The sequence below is a fragment of the Nannospalax galili genome, unplaced genomic scaffold, assembly GCF_000622305.1.
Source record: "Nannospalax galili isolate Female #2095 unplaced genomic scaffold, S.galili_v1.0 scaffold150, whole genome shotgun sequence".
Classification (NCBI taxonomy): domain Eukaryota; kingdom Metazoa; phylum Chordata; class Mammalia; order Rodentia; family Spalacidae; genus Nannospalax; species Nannospalax galili.
This window is the reverse complement of record NW_008329320.1, coordinates 4,324,524-4,344,037: the sequence shown is the minus strand read 5'-3', so window position 1 is coordinate 4,344,037 and position 19,514 is coordinate 4,324,524. Positions and strand designations below refer to the sequence as shown.

The following is a 19,514-nucleotide window of genomic DNA, read 5'->3' as shown; positions in this document are numbered from 1 at the left end:
GCTATCTCTCCAGCCCTCTCTGTAAATTCTTTGGGTGGCAGAAATTTGATATTTTTGGAGCTAAGCTCCTTGCACATACCTGTTATTAGACCTTAGAAAGAGGCACGCGCTCACCACCCAGAACAGGACTGTGCATTCTTAATCTGCCATTGTGCACCCTCGTGTGTCTCTCTGTCTGTTTTTTCAAAGGAACAAAACAACAGAAAATTACTTCTTGTTTTAGCATTTATGGTTTCCAGAACCAGAAAATAAAGACTGGCATTAACAGAGTGGCTGGCTTAGCTGGGAGACACGTGAAGCTGGGAGAGCTGGAGATCAAGTGGCCATTAGCACAAAACTTTAAAGGGAGAATGCAACTTTTAAAAATCAGCCTGAGTGAGGTGTAAGTCTCTTGTGATGCATGCCTCCCGGAGCCCACTGATCTCGGCATGATTGACAGTTATGAGAATGACCTTAAGGTAGGTGTGTGTGCGGCTGGTTTTTTTTTGTTGCTTGCTTGCTGTTTCCATGACTTAAAGGGAAGTAGTTTGAGGTGTCAGTTACTGCACTGCTAATCTTCTCTAGGCCAGCAGGAACTGAGTACTAAACTGGAATTCCTACCTGTCTTTGACAGGTTACTAAAATAGCCGGCTGCCCTCGGAGTGCTGGTGCCATCGGATGTAACTTATTCATTTGCTGTGTCCTTTACATTCCTTCCCAGATCTGCCACTTTTCTCATCAGGGCTACTGCCAGAATGTGAGCATCAGATCTGCTTAATGTCACTCTCCTGAAAATGGACCACAGTAAACATATTGGGCAGTCAACAAGAAGTGCTGGAGATGAACAATTTAGGCTTAATATCTGCCAGCGAGAGTCAGAACCATCTGGAAAAGCCAGTTAATGACCACCATTAGAACAGCATGCATTGCTGGGCTTAACTGTAATCTCCCAGCCTCAGTTTAACAAATGTAAGGGGACCAAGAGGGGATTTGAGCACTACCACCAAAGATCCCCTGAGGTCTGAGAAAATGAGATTTGGTCTCACCTGGGGGTAACTAAAACGTCCACACACACTGTCACTTTCAACCAACCACCATCCAGTAAGGGACAAACGGAAGAGGATTAAAGTAATTGGCCCAGAAATTAAATGTGTTCATTCTTTCCCTCCCTCCAGCAAAAGAGAGTGCTTCTGCCTGAGCTACTGAGGCACAAGAAATCTGTTCTTGACCATAGAGAGTTGATAAATTCTTACAGGGCTCCTGTGGAGTGGGCTGGCAAAAAGTACCCCTACTAATTCATTAGCTTTAGCCTGTGGATCAGCTGGAAGACGCAGGAGGATAGAAGCTTTTATCCAGATAGAGCTCACAGATTGAGATTCATTGTAAATAGCTCTACAGATCAAAGGGAGGTGACCCCAAATCATGAAAATCCATTTCTAAAAAGTACATTAATGCTTCTAAAAACTTGTGCTGCCATGGTTTTCAGTGATTGGTCATTTTATTTATTATGCTGCAATTGAGTTTCAAAGGCATTATTCATTTGGTTTTACAGATAGAGAAGTAAAAGAAATAGAGCAAGTGAGGCTGTGTATATTCTGGAAAATAGACATCATCCTGTTGTAGGTAGTGACAACCCATTAGTTTAATATTTTGATGGCTTAATTTCCTTTTTCCTTTGATTTCCTTTAGTACCAGAATCATTTGTCTAAGAAACAATAACAGAACTGCGACTTTATGTAGAAGCAAAACCTTATCACTTCAAACTTAGACAAGTAGTCTTGGACTTGAGATTAGACCCTAAGCTTTTGATTACATATGTAACAGAGTGCTGCCCTGTACCATCCCAGCAACATTGGCACAAGATGAAGAGCCGCATGTCCCCTACAAACATCATAGATGGAAAACACATCGCTTGCCTGCTGTCACTGCCCATATAGCATTTACATGGAAAACATTTTACTAGAGCCCTCTTTCCTGTGGGCTGAGACAGAGCATTACATGCTTCTCAGCTCAGCCAATTACAAACATTGTCTTGTGAAGTGAATGGAACCTATTGGAAATCCTGTGTGGCATTTTTATCAGAGATACAATCCAAATCATTTTTATTCTTATATAAAAAGCAAAACTGATGCTTGGAAAGATGATTTCTGAATATTTGCCATGTCCCTGGCAATAATACCAGATTTCAAAAAATTGGCACTAAGACAAAACACATCTTCAAAGAGGAATAGATGTTTTACTTAACGAAGATGCAACACAGGACTTAGGTTGATTATGAAGGTGTACGGTCACACTCACTTCCAGGGCCAAGAATGCAGAGCTAAAGATGAAGAGGAAGAAAGAAAATGGTTTAGTCAACATGTCTGCTTCATGAGTCTCCCCACACTTCCTGAACACTGTACTCGTGGACCGCAGGCCCAGCGAGAGCACACAGCGTAGCAACACCACTCCGCAAGACCAACTGCAGTGATGAATCAGATTGCTGCCTGGAATTTCACCAGTGTGAGAAACCCAAGTTTTATGACTGGACTAGCATCTGAAAACACTTCCTCAGAGTTCCAAGGAGACTGAGTCCTCTTCACTTCTTGCAGAAATCAATAACCTTCCCCTCCTTTTTAAAATTTGCTATATGTTTACCACCTAAAAGCAGTGATATTTCACAACAGCGATGCCTTTCATGACAGGGCCTTGCAAATCTTTACTGGTGAATTGCTTTTAGAGGGCTAGAACGTAGACTTCTGAAGGTAAGATAGCTGACTATATGCCATATGGTTGGTGGGAGTCAGCTTGATATTTAAACCTACATTTGCCCATCTCTAAAATTCATTCATTTTACTTTCACGATGGTGTGAACTTAGGGAAAGACATCATCAATTAAAAAATTCTTTGCACTGTTTTCTGCCAATTGTGTTTACTATTGGGAAAAAAATCTGCTCTTGAGCAGTGCAAGAGTTGTGAGGTTCTGCCCCATGAAGTTTCAGGCATAGCCTTAGCACCCTGACCATCTTCTGGCTACTCAAATGCAAACAAACCACATTTATAGTACTTTGTAACTTAGAATTGCTACATACCTTATCTCTCGAAAGTAAAGAATACTATTCACTTCTTAATGGTGGAGACAATTAAATGTGCTGTCTCAAATCACAGATAAGGTGTAGAGAGCTACTTCCTCCAAATTGAAAGATTCTGACCTGGAGGGAGGCTCCTTAAGAAGATGGAGTAACTGATCTTACAAGGCTCAGGATATAAATAAACTCAGCAGTTTCCCAAAGCTCCTGAAACTTGCAAGAGTCAGAAAGCGCCGCCCCCCCCCCCCAGTTATATAAAAAGCAGTAACTGCTGAAAGCCTCCCAGAGAACTCCAGGGATGCAGAAAGTTACTCATGCTGGAACTGCCTTTGGGGTGATGCAGCTATCTTTGAGTCATCCATGCTCCTGTAAGTAACCCCACTAAATTCAATGGTTTACTAAGCTAGACGGGTGGAATTATTTTTTGGTCTGCTGGCAGTACTCTATCTGGAGTGATTAGACTTTTTCCTTGGCTTCCCAGGAAAAGTCACACAATACAACTGGTGCCCAAACATGGACTGAAAGAACCAAAGACAAGTTGAGAAGCATATTACTAACTGTTCTATTGCTGTGATAAAACGCCATGACCAAGTCAATTTATAGAAGAATCTATTTGAGTTTTCAGTTTTGGGGGTGAAAGGTCTGTAAAGGCAGGGAAGTCATGGCAGCAGAGGTGGTCAGAGCAGAATGCTGACCAAGGCACAGAAAGCAGAGTACTGGAAATCCAGCAAAGAACTCTAGTCTGCCCCCTACTGACATGCTTCCTCCAGCAAGGCCACACTGCCTAAAGTCTCCGGAAACAGCACCAACTGGGGACAAAATGTCCAAATACTCAGAACCTCTCAGGGACATTCTCATTCAAACCACCTCAGGGAGGAATAGCTGCATGGCCCATACAATAGGTGCTGAGACATGCAACTGAGGCTGATCTGTATGAGGGTGGAGTACCTACAGGGCAATTCTAATGTGTCTGCCTTTCCCCATGTGGCATGAGGCGATGTGCCTGGTTGCTGTGAGGTTGCATGCTCCCTGAGATGGCTGATAGAATATGCAATCAAGACCAAGCCATCTGAGAGTAGAGCATCTCTGAGGGAGTCGCTTAGTTGCCATCATCCTCTACTTGGTATAAGGTGGCATATCTCCTTAATGAATGAGTTCTGCCTGATGAGATACGCCCAAATGGCTGATAGATTAAAGAATATATTGCAGTCTCTAAAAGCACCACACACAAGACAAGGCCATAAGCAGGCTGTGCTATCAATCTTGTGGCATTTGTTGTGGGTGATAAGTCTTGCAACTGGGGCTCAGGTGCCATGTAAGGGAGGAATGACAGTGGGGAAGCCATGCAGCTAGAGTCCTCCATATTAGCCACTGCTTTGGTAAGTAAATTGGATAAAAGAGAGACTGAGATGGAGATGTTAGCTTGCTGTTTCCTATGGCTGGTGCCCAAAATGGAAAGTATGAATTATATCTGTGTTAAAGAACCCTGCTGTGATCCAAGAGCTTGGAATCCATAAGAATCTGTCAGTGAAGAGGGAGAATACCAGGTAACAGTGATGGAAGTTACCCCTCAGATCTGACCTCTAATATAGAGGAATAGAAAATCCATGATTCAGTGTGCATGTAGTATGCCTTAATATATCCTTGTATATTCAGTCTGCCTGAATAATAATGGCCCAGGGTAGGAAACCATTATAGTCAGGGAGTAGTCTGCTTTTGAACAGCTTGAGTTGGGAAGGATTTTTAAGTGCGAAATGAAAGAACATCTCACAGTCTGGCTTGTCAGGCTGTGAGGCAGGAGGATGGACGGAATCGGTTGGGGTACTGTGGAAGCAGATAAACTGAGTAATATAACTATCCATCCTGCCTTGAGACAGTCTACATAACAGGCAATATAAGAAAAATCAGTCCCTGATGGACTGGCTCATATGAGCCATTAGGGAAACTCAGCTGTTGGCAGCTGAGGTGTCCATGAATATCAGGAAGAGGAAAGACGAGAAAGGAAGAGCAACCATTAGTGGGAGAGCTGGGGCTGAGAGAGGTGTGTTTGATGCCCATTCACAGCATTTGGCTTTCTGTTCATTCAGCAGAGGCCTAGAGACTGGAATGGAGCCTTAGTAGCTTTGCTGAGCACCATGGTGGAATGTGATCTTCATTAGGCAGAAGTCCTGACAAACCTGAGTGACTTTAATCAGCATGTAAAAAGGGTTCATAAAATACAAAAGTAATCAAGAGGAGAGAAGAGAAGTGCAAGGTAGACAGGGGGTTGTCCAGGCCACTCACAGGCAAATGTGGCAAGATTTTTATTCAGCCCAAATTCCTAGGGAAAAATATTAACAGAAAGCCAAACACTGTGCTAGTAATCTGTGAGGATTTAAAGCCTGAGTTCATGGAAGAAATAATTAAGCCTTTCCAAAGGGTGGATAATTATGCCCCCAGATAGATGATGTAAAGTATAGCTGGGGGTAGAGATTGTTCATCCAGTCCAGGGCCCTTTCAGCAGCCAGTGTGGCCAATGGAAAGACAGGGCTACAGTGACAGCCTCAGCAGTGTCAGAACCAAGGAGGCAGCTCCTGTGGCAGACACAATGATGTGGGTGTGGCTCTGCCCGCTGTGGGCCTGAGCCAGGCCAAGCCCTGAAGCTTCCCCAATAGGGACTTGTCAGAGATGAGGAAATGCAACCGTGCAACAGCAGCAGTATCTCAAAGGAGGCTTGTGACAAACATCTGTGTATTACGGAGGCCTAATAGGGCAAAGTCTCCCATCCACCTTGGCACTTACTTGAAACAGATGATGGTAGACCTTCAGAGATCCCAACAATCCTTTCTTTAAAAAGTTTATTTATAAAACGCTAAACATGTGTTTTTGTAAAAAAAAAAAAAAATCTGCAAAGGCAGTAAAGACAGCAGTTAGGAAATGTAAATGAAGGTATACTCTGTGAGTCAGAAAGAGAAGCCATTAGGTCTTGAATGAAATTTTCAGTACAAGTTCTTGGCCAGGGAGTTGTCAGCTTGAAGCCCCACAAACCGTAAAGGCTGTTGCCATGGTTCTTGGTTGCATGACAGAACTAAGTCTCTATTGAAGGCACTCATACATTGACCGTGGAACATGGAGAAATTGGGCTGGAAATGAGCTGGAAGTTCCCTCCCTGATGACTGGCTCTCATCATGCTGGGAGGCACCATGCAAGCTGCTGAGGGAGACTCTGTTCTACAGCCATGCAGAAAACTCCATGGATACAGCTTTTGTAAGACATCACCCATGATATGGTGGGTTTTTAGGAGATGCAGCTGCCTTTGAGTCACCCATGCACCTGGAAGTCACCCCTTACCACTCCGATAACTTCCTGGCTTAGTAAACTAGACTCAGATGGAATGGTTTCTCTGGTCTGTCATTGGTACCCTAGCTTTGCTGAACAGATGTTTAACAGTTCATATCCCTTCAGGAAAAAATCACACAACATATGGAAAAATTCAAGACATGCACCTGAATATGTGCTGAGAATTCCAAGCTTTCTTCTATTAAGTTATGCTAAATGGTAGATCTTGATATGTGGTGTCAGGAGAAGACAACATTGGAGAAGTGAAGAACAGGAGAGAGGAGGGGAGGGGAGGGGAGGAGGGGGGAGGGGAGAGGAGAGGAGAGAAGAATATAATGAGAGTTGAGTTAAAAGGGCCAAATCAAAAATGAGTTATTGAGGGACTAGAGAGATGGCTCAGTAGTTAAGAACACTGGTTGTTCTTGCAGATGACCTGGGTTCAAATCCCAGCACCCACATGGCAGCTAACAACTGTCCATAACTCCAGTCCCAGGGAATCCAACAGCCTTTTCTGACCTCCACAGGCATTGCACAACATGGGTGCACTTACATGCAGGCAATACACACATAGACATAAAATTAAAATAATAAAAATTTTTAAAATGAGTTATTGATACAGTAACATTTGAATTATCTCAAAAGAAAGATAATATAAAGAGAGGTAGAAAGGAATTTCGAATTAAAATAATAAGAAAGTTAAAAGGTGTTAACAGAGAAAGTTATATTTCAGAAAGGCTAATAAGATCTGTGAACCTAGAACATATTTTGTATGTTGATGCTGGGTGGAAAACTAATAAAGTCAGCTAATGCCAGGTTATGAAGGGGGATATAATCATGCCAAGAATTTTTGATATTTTTGCTAAAGGATTTTGCAAGGAAGCTGTAATGAACAGCTTCATGTGTGGGGAAAATGGTTTTGGGGGGCCAGTACAGTGACTATGCTGAGGACAACAGAATGAATACAGTATCTACAGTACTGACAGAATAAGATACTGGGTGAGTCTGAAGCAGACCAGAGGCCCTTGGGAACAGAGAAGCTAGGGAGTGTGAGGACAGAAGAGAAGAGGCACTCGGGAGTTCGCAGCCACTCTTGAACATCAGGGAAGTGGGAAGAGTGGATTAGCTATATGAAATGTAAGCAACTTAGGGAGGAAAATAAATCATTTGGTTTCTAAGCCACTGAATTAGATGCCTTCTTCCCAATAGGTTTTTGGAAACATGGAACTGGATCTCATAGGATCAAAGAAGAGTACATAAATTCTGGAGCCATTTTGTGTAAGTGTTATGCACAGACAACAGGGATGGTATGTCTAATGTGGTGCTCTAAAAATGATACCCAATAAGGACTGGGGAAAAATCTAGTTGAGGACAGGTAATCATTTGCCACAGTGAGCCACAGAATACAGTATTTGGTTGGGAAGTCTGGAAACCAATCCAGTTCTAAGAGCTGGAAGAAGATAGCTTTGGGCGTTTTCTGTGAGCATGCATATTGAAAACACGTACAGCAGGTGCCATGGCTGCTGGCTTCCTTCCGGCCTGCAAACTCTGTTCAGTTAATAACAGCATTCGGCCGTGTGGCACGTTTTCACTCTTGGAAAGAAGTTAATTTCCAAAATTAGGCTGTTCTTCTAAAAGATTTCTGAGTCCTACAAGACAATTAGGAAGCCAAGCCTCAAAACAGAATCTGATGTAACTCACCTTGTTTTCACTTGCAAAGGGCGGATTTCGGAGCTGGCGATACTCTGAAGCTATGATGTAAGCCAAAGACTAAATTTTTAAAATTTCAGGGTACAGAATATGATTAGTAGACTATTTTATTTTTCATGGAACCTAGCTCAAAATGACTTAGAAATAAATGAAAGACAAGACCAAATCTTGTTCATTTCAAAACTGTACCTTATTGGCAGATTATGCTGAGGAATGGGGAACTTGAGATACCAGGTTCTAACAAGAAAACTATATACTTAGGGACCAGCTCTAACACAGGTTTTGTTGATCCTGCAAAATTCTCAATTGCTACAACTTTTTTCCTTGTCTATTTGGAGCAAATGCTAAGCAAGAAGTGACAGGATGCTACGCCTTCAAGATAAGTCTGTGCCAGTTGGAAAAGAGTCTGCTATTACCACCACAACACACTTCCCCAGCTAAGGCTGTTGCAGCTGAGGAAAAGCTGGGCCCCACCTGGGAAAAGAATATGTTTCTCTTTAGAATCCCAGAAAGAAAAGGAAAAACACTGCAGGGGGCCTCCCTCAAATCAAGTTACAGCTTCAGGCCTTCAGTAGGACTCTTAGTCTTCAAAATATGAGATGCTGGCAATTGCTATTGCTGAGATTCCTGGTCTGGAACCCTGCCTCAACTCCTTTCCCCTGTTCGCTTTCCCCAGTCCTCCCTGGAGTTCGTACTCTGTCCCACCTGGGAGGATTTGTTGTAACTTCTCTGACTCTCTTACCTTTCATTACTCACCAAGTCTGAAACCACTTTTCGCTTTAGGAACTAGCCCTTCCAAGCTCTGACATCTTGCCTCCCTGGTAAGGCTTGAAGTTGCTTGAGGGAAATGCTAGACTCCTATCTCATTTTGTAAAAAATGACTAGAACCAAGAGTTAGTCTGACTAGAACCAAGAGTCAGACTTCTTAGCCTCCTTCCTGAGACACATCAGTGCATATGTAATCACTTATGTTCTTTTTTTTTTAATTCAGCATCAGTGTGATGGTAAATTACTTTCTGAATGAACAATGAGTCATATAATCACTTTCCAAAGTGACTGTTTTCTAAAATCAGGTAAGAAAAGGATGCAAATCGATCCCTAGTGGACAATAGGAGGGAAGGCTGTACAAAGAACAGTTATGAGGATCTACATCGCAATCTTAGCAACAATGAGTGTTTTAGGAAAGGATTCCTTCTGGGTTTTATGACAAATGAGACTGGCTATGAAAAATGCATCATAACCACGGCAGTTGCAGGCTAACTGTGCATGGTACATATGAGGGGTTTGTGGCCCTCTGCCCAGTGATCATTTTTTAAGTTTTATTATTAAAAGTCCCAGAAAATTCAGGATTACAGTAGCTTCAAAATTCTTTGTATATTGGCCCTGGCCACATCTGAAAAAAAAAAAAAATGCTAGATTATAAACTGTTTTTTTGTTTTCTCTCCCTCTTTAACAACTGGAGTTCCCAGTCACTTGAGTAAAGAGAAAGGGCAGAGAAACTTCTTTTTCTATCCTTGCTTCCAATTAACCTGTAATAGAGAGTTTTGTTTGCCTTGTGTTTTGGCTCATGGCCCCACCTCAAGCTATGCAGGTGATGGCCCTGAAAAAAATAGGGACACTTTCTTCGCCTAATTGGAAGTGAGTCCACACACCCGCTCCCTTCTCTCTGCGCTCTAGCTGCCCTCACTAGTGTAGGCCAGCTTCCTACCTTTCTACAATGCTAAATTTCATAGAAAACAAGAAGAAAAGACAAGAGGACTAAAACGAACCACAGAGCAAATGTAACAAACCAAAGACAAACCTAGAGCCAGCATTGTTTCTAAGCACTCACAATTATCCTCAAAGGGGAAGCTACAAATAATCCAAAGCACCTTTGCATTTCATTAAGGCACAGTCCTGGTATTTGGGATCAAAAGCTGACTTATCTTTTTGTAGGTATTCATTCAAAATTAAAACTTGCCAAGATTTCTTGAGAATTCAGGGAAGTAATGCTAATAGTTTCTTACTGCGCTAGAACAAACTACCACAGGCTGAGCAATTTAAAACACAGATGCAGCATTGTTTTCTACTTCTATAGCTCAGAAGATTTAAATGAAAGTATTAGCAAAGTGTTCTAGTTTGTTTCTCCATTGTGGTGACAAAACACTCTGACCATTACCAACTTGGGGAGGAAAGGGTTTATTTGGCTTACTTCTCCTGGGTCACAATTCATCAAGGATCTCAAGGTAGGAACTCAGAGCAGGAACCTGGAGGCAGGAGCTGAAGCACAGGCCATGAAGGAACACTGCTTCCTGGCTTGTTCCCTTGGCCCATACTCAGCCTGCTTTCTTATACAACACAGGCCCACCTGCCCAAGTGTGGCACCACCCTCCCACATGACTCAATAATCAAGATGATGCTCCACAGTCATGGCCACAGGCCAGTCCTATGGAAACAATTCACCAGTTGAGGATCCCTCTACCTAGGTGTAAAGTTGACACTAAAGCTATCCAGCACACAGGGCTTCCTTCTACCCATTTCTATGCTTTAGGAAACAATTGGTTCCTTAAGTTTTCCAACTTCCTTGCTTCCTTGGTTTCCTGCTTTCCTTGGTTCATAGTGTCCCTTGCCATCTTCAATGCACATCACTCCCACCTCTAGCTCCATAGCCACACCTCTTTTTTCTCTTTGACGCTAACTCCTCAGCCTTATATTTATATGGACCGTTAAGATTACATCATGCACACATGAACAGTCCAAGAGAATCTTCCCATCCTACAATCCTTAACCACATCTTCAAGTTCTTTTGCCACATAAAATAATATATTAATAGGATATAGGGATAAGAATATGGGCATCTTCAAAAGGCAATTACTCAGGCCAGTAGGCAGATTCGATCTTAAGTGTATGTGCAAAGAATTCAAATACAAAACAAGTAATCCAAATTTGGCCATTGTGGACAACCCAGGTATTATGGATGTGTCAGGATACTGTCAATAAGTACCACAGACTGGGTGATTCATCAACAGAATTTTATTTCTCAGGGTAGAAATCTGAAGTTAAGATGTCAAGGTGGTTAGGTTCTGGAGAAGCCTTTCTCCTGAGTTGACAACTGCCATTCTCCAACTGTATCTTCAAATGATGGAAAGACCACAAGGACACTTTTCAGAAGGGCACAAATCCTTTCTGCGAGGGTGCCACTCTCAGGACCCAAACACTTCAGGAAGACCAGCCTGTAACAGCATCACACTACAGCTTCAGGCTTCAGTATGTCACTGTGGGAGGAGGTGACAGAGATACTCCTGCCATAACACTAGGTCTTCAAGAAAATGAGTCCCATGATGTTCTAAGTTGCAAAATAATAGGTAGAGATTTCCCAAATGTGCTCTTCCTTCTGCCCCAAGTGCCTTTCTCTTCTTCTGCATTATTTGGATACAGAGAAACAGAGAGAGCAAAAACTATAAAGAGAGGGCTGGAGATATGGCTCAGGGGTTAAGAGCATTGGCTGTTCAAATCCCAGCACCCACATGGTGACTAACAACCATGCATAACTCCAGTTCCAGGGGATCCAGTGCCCTCTTCTGTCATCCACGGGTACTGCATGACACGGGTGCACTTACACACATGTAGGCATAACACTCATACACATAAAATAAAAATAAATAATAAATAAATAAAGATACATAAAGAGAGTGGACAACTAGCTGTTTTGTATATGAAAAGAATTTCTTCATACTAAACCAAACATTTTTTAACAGTGAAGAAAATGGAAAGAAACTTTAAGAGAGAAAAAAAAGACTGATGGAAGATCTTAAGCTGTAAAAGTGAAATCTCGTCTTTTTTTACAGAATTGAGTTCCCATATCTTTATCACCTGGGTACTTCTTTTTCTAAACAAACTGTTATAGTGGAGCTATAAGCTCAGAGAACACTAGGAAAATTCTAGAAGATTAGCAAAGGTGATTTAGATATATTATGTTGATTTAGATATCAGAGTGTTTTGAGAGATTCCTTCCACTAATCACAGCAACTAAGAAGACTGCGTATTAATCAGCTCATGTTTGCAGCTCTTGGAGAGGCAGAGGTAGAAGATAGAAACCAAGAATTATAAAGAGAACAAAAGGAGCATTAGTCAGATAGGTAAGAATAAGTAAACATCATAAATTAGGTTAATAGCAGGATTCTACATCTTCCTTTCCCTCCTACTATGAAAGAAACCTTAGACCGAAACTAGAAAGATTGTGTGCATATTCACATATATTCATTTTAGCACATTTCCTATTCAATATTAACTAGAATCATTTTGCACAGTCTTTACATGAAGTCTAGGATACGGTCCAAATAAGTCTTTAAAATTTAAACCTATTTAATTCTTGTTCTAATCCATCTGAACTTGTTCTATTCATTTGGAAGTCAGTGTATGATAATAGGAATAAAGTGAAAAGAGGTAGGTGGGTGACCAACGTTGTAAACCCAGCTCTTCTGCAAACTGTCTCCAACACTTCAAAAAACCTCTTGCCAAAGTGTGTTTCAGTGGCTGTATTTGTTAATAAAAATACTTATTTTAAAAACATATGTGTAAATGGAAAACTGTATGCATATTTTTCTTACTATATAGTAAATATAACTTTTCCATTGGTGACAATTATATGCGTTTGGGACACAAAGGGAAACACAAAAGATACTGTCCTAGTTTGCTTTCTGTTGCTGTGATAAAACACTGACTAAATGCAAATTGGAGAGGAAAGGGTTTTCTGACTTACAGCTTACAGTCATTCATCAAAAGAAGCCACACAGGAGCTCAAGGCAGGAAACTGGAGACAGGATGTGAAGCATAGACCAGGATGCTGCTGGCTGACTTGCTTCCTCTGACTTCCTCAGCTACTTTCCTTATACAGCCGATGCACACCTTACTGGGGATGGCACTGCCCACAGTAGGCTGGGCCCTCCTACATCAATTAACAATTAAGAAAATGCCTCACAGACATGGCCACAGGCAAATCTGATCTAGGAAATTCCTCAGTTGAGGTTCCCTCTTCCCACCTGAGTCTGGATTGTGTCAGCTTGACAACTGAGGCAACTATGACAGATGTCAATGCTACTAAGTTAATAGTATTAGGTCTTATAAATACATTATCTAATGACAGAAACTGGCAAGCTATAATCATCAATCTGTCTGTCTTATGAAAAAGTTTTTTTGGAATGCAGCAATGCCTGTTTGTTTTCAGATTATCTATGACTAATTTGGGACTACCGAGGTGAACTTAAAAAGTTGTGACAGAGACCGAATGGTCTACAAACCCTAAAATATTTACTATCTGTCCAAATACAGAAAAAGTTTTCCGACCCCCATATAACAAAAGAAAATTATAGAGAATGAGGGATTAAATTCTAAATCAAATAAAATTTTATAAAGCACAGTTTATCTATTTTCTCAGTGATGCATTTCTATATGGCCTAGAGATAAAGGGGTATCTCTTCAGCAAATAGTCTGTGAGAGACTTCTTTTGGTTGATTTTATTTCCTGGAACAAAATCTAATATGCTATTGCTTCTCTTATTGTTAAAGTAAGTCAGGATAGACATTATGTAGCAATAATTAAAAATTTTCCAAATTTTAGTTTATTTGATTGGGGGGGTGGACATCAGGCATAATCCTGATATATAACCCAGGCTGATCACAAACTTGCAGCAACCTTCCTACCTAAACCTGCCAAGTACAGGGATTACAGATCCACATATAGGTCAGTCTCTTAATGACATTTAATAACACCGCTTCTATCTTATATCCAGTGGACCACCTGAGGCTTTCGCATGCCCTCTCTTTGGGAACTAAGTGAGCCAAGTCTTTCCCATGAATAATCAACCATATGTGAAAAGGAACACAGAACCTAGCAAAAGATACTCTCAATGCTTCCACTCAGAGAAATATATCAGCTCCAATCATTCCATCATTCAAAGCAAGTCTCATGGTCCTGTCTAATTTTAAAGTGAGTGAAGTGATTTTATCACATACCCCAAAGCAGGAGAGGCAGAATATCTGAGACAGCCTCATCTGACAGTTATTATAACCCTGCCAAAAACAATGAGAAACTGATGCAGCTGATACTTTGCTTGTGAGGGCTACACATCAAATATGGCACCCAATGCAAAGTATGATTCCATAATTCCACTGAAATTCACCAGTCTCCAGACTCTCTGCCCCTGAGTCGATTGAGTATTGGCAAAATGACTTGACTCTTCCAGAAAGTCTTACAATGAATATTTCCTCAACAGTATTAGGAAGAAGTCCTTCAACTAAAATGTCAGTTCTCATTTTCTGGACTCTTGAATATCTCCAACTTCCAATTATTTAATATTCAAAATAATTCCTTGGTCCTTTCCAAGACAGAAAAATAATAGTTGAAAGTTAACTGAGATATTTTTTTCTAATTAATGTCTATAGAAATTTACTTGCCACATTGAGAAAAACATATATTTTTTAAAAAATCACTTTTTCTACTATTAAAAAGAGCATTTAAATCATGGTCTATTTAAGTTTCTAAAATTACTTTCCTGCATTTTTTTAAAAAAGCAAACAATCAAAATAGAACTCACAAATGATGTTCCACGCTCTTTTCATTTGAAAAGCTATTAAAAAGAATGAACTTGGCTTTACTTAACATATTCCATTTACTTATTAGTTACTTAACATAATTTCACCTTATTGGAATGGTCAAACATAATCAAGGAATTTACGCTAAGGCTCCCATTTAAAAGTTACATCTTTAAATCATGAGTAATAAAACTCTCAGTGCTACAAATCAAAATTATAAACCATCTTCAATTTTTCTATAAAAGAAAGATTTTCAAAATTAGCCAGTACATGCACTCTGAATCTACAGAAAATCCTTCATATTTCACCTTAAATTTTAACTAAAGTTAGTGTTTAGCATGTAGTTATGAAACTACTTTCTTCCATCCATATACAGCATATTCTACAATTTAACCTAAGAAAAACAATGCAGCAATTAAAAAAATAATGCTTTCTCAGTCAAATGGAAGTTGGTTTTATTTAATGCAAGATTATTTTCAGTCTGGGTGTCTTCACTATTGATAAAATAGACTGTGGATGGGCTCTTCTAGCTGGAGGGACCATATGCATAAGAAACTGCTTGCAGTGAAGATGACATATGTCATCCCATGTGCCAAATACTATCCTAGATCTGGAAGTGACAATTTTCTCATATATACTGGCACTTGAAGCTCTGCAGTTATGGATTTAGTCTCTCCATAAGAGCTCAAATGATATTATGTGTGTTTATGAAATGCTTCATGGGTGATTTCTCTGGCAATTATCTATATTAGCTGTATTTTCCATTTCTTATCTGATACCCTTTAATAGTGATGATTGTGACTGACCTGTTTCCATTGTTTATCTCAAATGTTGGACATAGGCTTCAATCTTCTATAGTCTTCAGGTTTTCAAGGAACATGAAAGCATACATTGTTTGTTCTCCAAACATAAATGAATTTTGCTCTTTTATAATAAAACTTGCTTTAATTCTCTGGAAAATGGGACTTGTCTATTGCCTTTGTATATATCTTACCATTCTTTGTTAATATTTCATTTATTATTTTTATTTTATGTGTGTGTGTATTGCCTGCATATCAGTAAGTGCACCTGTGTCATGCAGTGCCCAGGGAGGTCAGAAGAGGACGTTGAACTCCTCTGGAATTGGAGTTATGGACAGTTGTTAGCTGCCATGTGGGTACTGGGAATCAAACCTGGCTTCTCTACAAGAGCAGCCAGTGCTCTTAACGGCTGAGCCATCTCTCCAGCCCCATATCTTACCATTCTAGTCAATTGACACATGTAAAAAGATATGCCAATAACTAAATGCTCTAGTTATTAATGAACTTATTCATCAAAATATTTGTTTTTTAAACAGCAGCTACTTCTATAGTTTATGACAGTTTATATAAAATGAAATGCTTTCCAACATTTTGAGGATTTCTGCGAAGTTTTAGTTGACTGATTTTTATTGCAGGATTTCATATGGAAATAATTCAGTTTATGCTGATTCCTCTCTGATTCTCTTCTATATCATTTACGCTTTGAAAAAACTTTAAGATTCACTCATCACTATTTCGAGTGGAATATTACCAAGTACATTTCCTTCATCCATGAGCTTTACCCCAGATCATAACTTGCCTCACTGTCTAGATCTAGGAGTTTCTATGTGAGTCTTTTTCTGCTCTGAAGGCAACAGAGCAAGGTAGAGCAAACAACACTTCTCTGTGCCAACTCTTCCCCTCAGGAGTTACAAAGAACTGCAGTGTGGGAGGTAGAGACATCAGCAGGACAATAAAGGTAACTTTTTAACTGCTAGAGGTGAAAGAGGAAGCTAAGCCCCTCAGAATGCATATTCGCTGGGCCTTGTTCAGTCCCTGCCCCACTCTCATCCTCTAACCTCAGTCAAAACACAGAAACCCTTGCCCATCTTATTCCCAGGCTTTCACTTGCTCACTTCTATCCAGGGTGCTTTTCTTCTTCTTTGAATTTCACAACAGAAGAACGCAGGCCTGTCTGCACATTTCGCTCAATTGAAAAGCATTTTTAAAATCTCAGTACTCGGGCTTTACACAGAAATGATCGCTTTTGTTTTGCGAACCTAGAAATAGTTTTTGTTTGTTTAAAACTTCCCAGGTGATCTTAAAGTTTAACAAGATCTTGAGGCTGAAGAGATGGCTCAGTGGTTAAGAGCACTGGTTGCTCTTGCAGAGGACCCAGGTTTGATTCCCAGCATCCACACGGCAGCTAACAACCATCCATAACTCCAGTTCCAGGGGATCTGATGTCCTTTTCTGACCTCTGGGGGCATTGCATGACATGAGTGTACCTACCTACGTGAAGGCAATACACGCATACACATAAAATAAAAATAATAAATAAAAATGTTATTTTAAAAGTTTAGCAAGTTCTGTGTATCCCTATCTAGAAGAGGCTCCTTGGCATGTCCACACCACTTTCCAAATGACAATGGAAATATCTTGGAGGTACAGTGGGATAAACATGAAAAGCTGATGGACTGCTGAGATGCGGCAGGGGTTGGAGGAGATGAAAACAGTGAGACACTCCAGTCTGAACAGATCCCAGCCACCTATATAGCCAGTAAAGCTTATGGTATTCCTATTTTGAGACTTCTTCAAGTTCATCTATCTGTAGCAATAATCAGGGGACTTCTACATTTTGATCATGAACAATTATTTATACTCCAAGTGCCCTCCAGGTTTGTTCTATTTGGAGATGTGCACTGGAATGACTTACATGCACACATTTTTCAAATGTCCATGGACTGTCTATAAAATGAAAAGTGTGCATTTATGAGGCAAGCACCATGTGTCCCTCCTATTTCCTGGCCTGAAGATGAGCCCATTGGACATTTACAAGGAGTACCAGTTGATTTCAGGCACACAGAGGATGATGGAGTCCAAGAGGGCCTGACTACTGTTAGAGCAGAAAGTACACATTGGAGTTGTCTGTCTGCTTGAGGCTGGTTTTGCAAGCATACAAAATGAAAGAGCTATATGGTCATACAGGCTTCCAACCAGAAGTCAAAAAAGAGACCTGTGAAGTCAGGCAATGTGTGGCAATCTCTACAAGCAGCCCCCGAGAGGATAGAGGTGGTGAGAGTGTATCCTGAGATACAAAGGGGACCAAAGGAAGTTAAAGATGCCATGAACATGGAAGATCTGCCGTGGAGAGCTTCAGGAAGCATGGGGATCCAGCTGAGGAAAGAAGCTATGCAGGGTGCAGCTGGCAAGGCCATAGGGACCTTTGGAACTTATGTCATAATACCAGGTGTTCCAGATGCCAGCCATGGAATGAAAGGTTTAATGCATTCCCTGATAACTTTTGGTCTTTCTTTGGTCATATGCTTTCTTTCTCTGCCCTTCTCCCTCCCTTTTGGAAGGAGAATGTTTATTCTGTGCCATTATATGTTTACTGCTTGTCTCTTTCTTTGTAAATTTCATGGAAGCTCTCAACTAAGGATTTTCCTTAGGTGTTCATGAAAGACTTTGGACTTCTGAGCATGTTGGAATTGTTAAGATTATGAGGGTGCTTGAAGATGAACTGAATACATTTTACATTATGGGATGGACATGAGCCCTTTGGAACGAAAGAGAAAAGAAACTGGCTGGATCACTTATATCCTAATCAACTCTCATCATATAAGAAATGGAGTAAGGAAATAGAAAGCCCAACATTAAGAGTTCAGATGTCAGCATGTCACCCTGCAGTCTGAACTGACAGATCGCTTTAGAAAGAATCAGTGGCAGATTGTCCTGGATTTAAATAAATTGCTTTGTGGAGAGTGGATACAACACATGCTCACATGTGAGCACGCCAGGCAGCACAGCAAGCTGTGCGGAGCTTAAGGCAAGAAAGAAGGTCATATCTCTCTCATCTCTCTTTCCCTTGACCAATACAAACAGCAATGTGTTTTAATAAACCATATTGCATCCTCATACATGGTTTAGAAGGTAACAACCCAACAGTTTAAGTTGACGCAAAACATTTGGGAACTAAAATCGTTCTGACTTTACCTCACAATTTATTTTCTTCTTTTTATCTTTTATTCTTCTTTTTTAATCTGCTTTTTTTTACTGTTCTGTTCTTATTTCAGTGAGATTTGCAAACTTTGTGTAACAGTGATGGTATCAGCAAAAACGTAAGACTGGGAATTCAAAAGGTAATACTTTCTTTCATCAAAGAATATTTGACAGTGGGAAGCATGCTCATCCTTATTTTCTATAATAAATTCAAATCCTGGTGTCCAGGTAATATTTGTACTTGGTATCCTAATTCCTAAGAGCTGGCACTAGCTAGTGAAAGTTCACATAGAGAATGTTACTGACTTGGTGAAGGCAGCATCACCTTTCAGGTTCCTTGCTTCAAATGTTATACAGTTTATTGAAAGTTGAGGTTGCCGTGAGTCTTGTTCAATCAGAGTATTGATCCAAGGAATTGATCTTCCTTGCTTGCTAATGTTGGCCCTTGCCCTGTTTTCTCTAATGGAACTAATGTGGCACACGTTGAAATTACTGGTGTACTATATGATAGATATAGAAAAATTGGTTGCTCAGCTACAAAAATACAGGCCTCCATATAGGAAAGCAGTTGGGTACTCCACAGGGTAGCACAAGGGTCAGATACAAGGTCATCCCAAGCAAAACAACAAGATGAGTATGTGAGTAGTAGTCTGCATCCTGGCTTAGGCCACACTTCTTGAGCTACTTGGAACCCAAGGAGAGCAGCAATATATAAACCCTTTCCCAACCTGAAGGAACCCAAGTTGCAAGAAAAGCAAAATTGGATCTGCAGCTTCCAAGACATGAGAGGCCAATTTAGGAGGATGGGAGCAGTCTTAAAAAGCAAGAGCTGAGTATTCAACAGATGTTTATTCTCTGCACTTTAACTA

General features: G+C 40.5%; 1 long non-coding RNA gene across 1 annotated transcript; it reads left to right on the top strand.

Annotated features, from left to right (window-relative positions):
• The first annotated feature begins 3,347 nt into the window (after window positions 1-3,347).
• Window positions 3,348-18,777, top strand: LOC115070701. The gene is made up of 3 exons (XR_003849855.1): window positions 3,348-3,415; window positions 7,572-7,640; window positions 18,720-18,777. It is a non-coding gene; the product is annotated as an uncharacterized LOC115070701 (long non-coding RNA).
• Window positions 18,778-19,514: the final 737 nt, after the last annotated feature.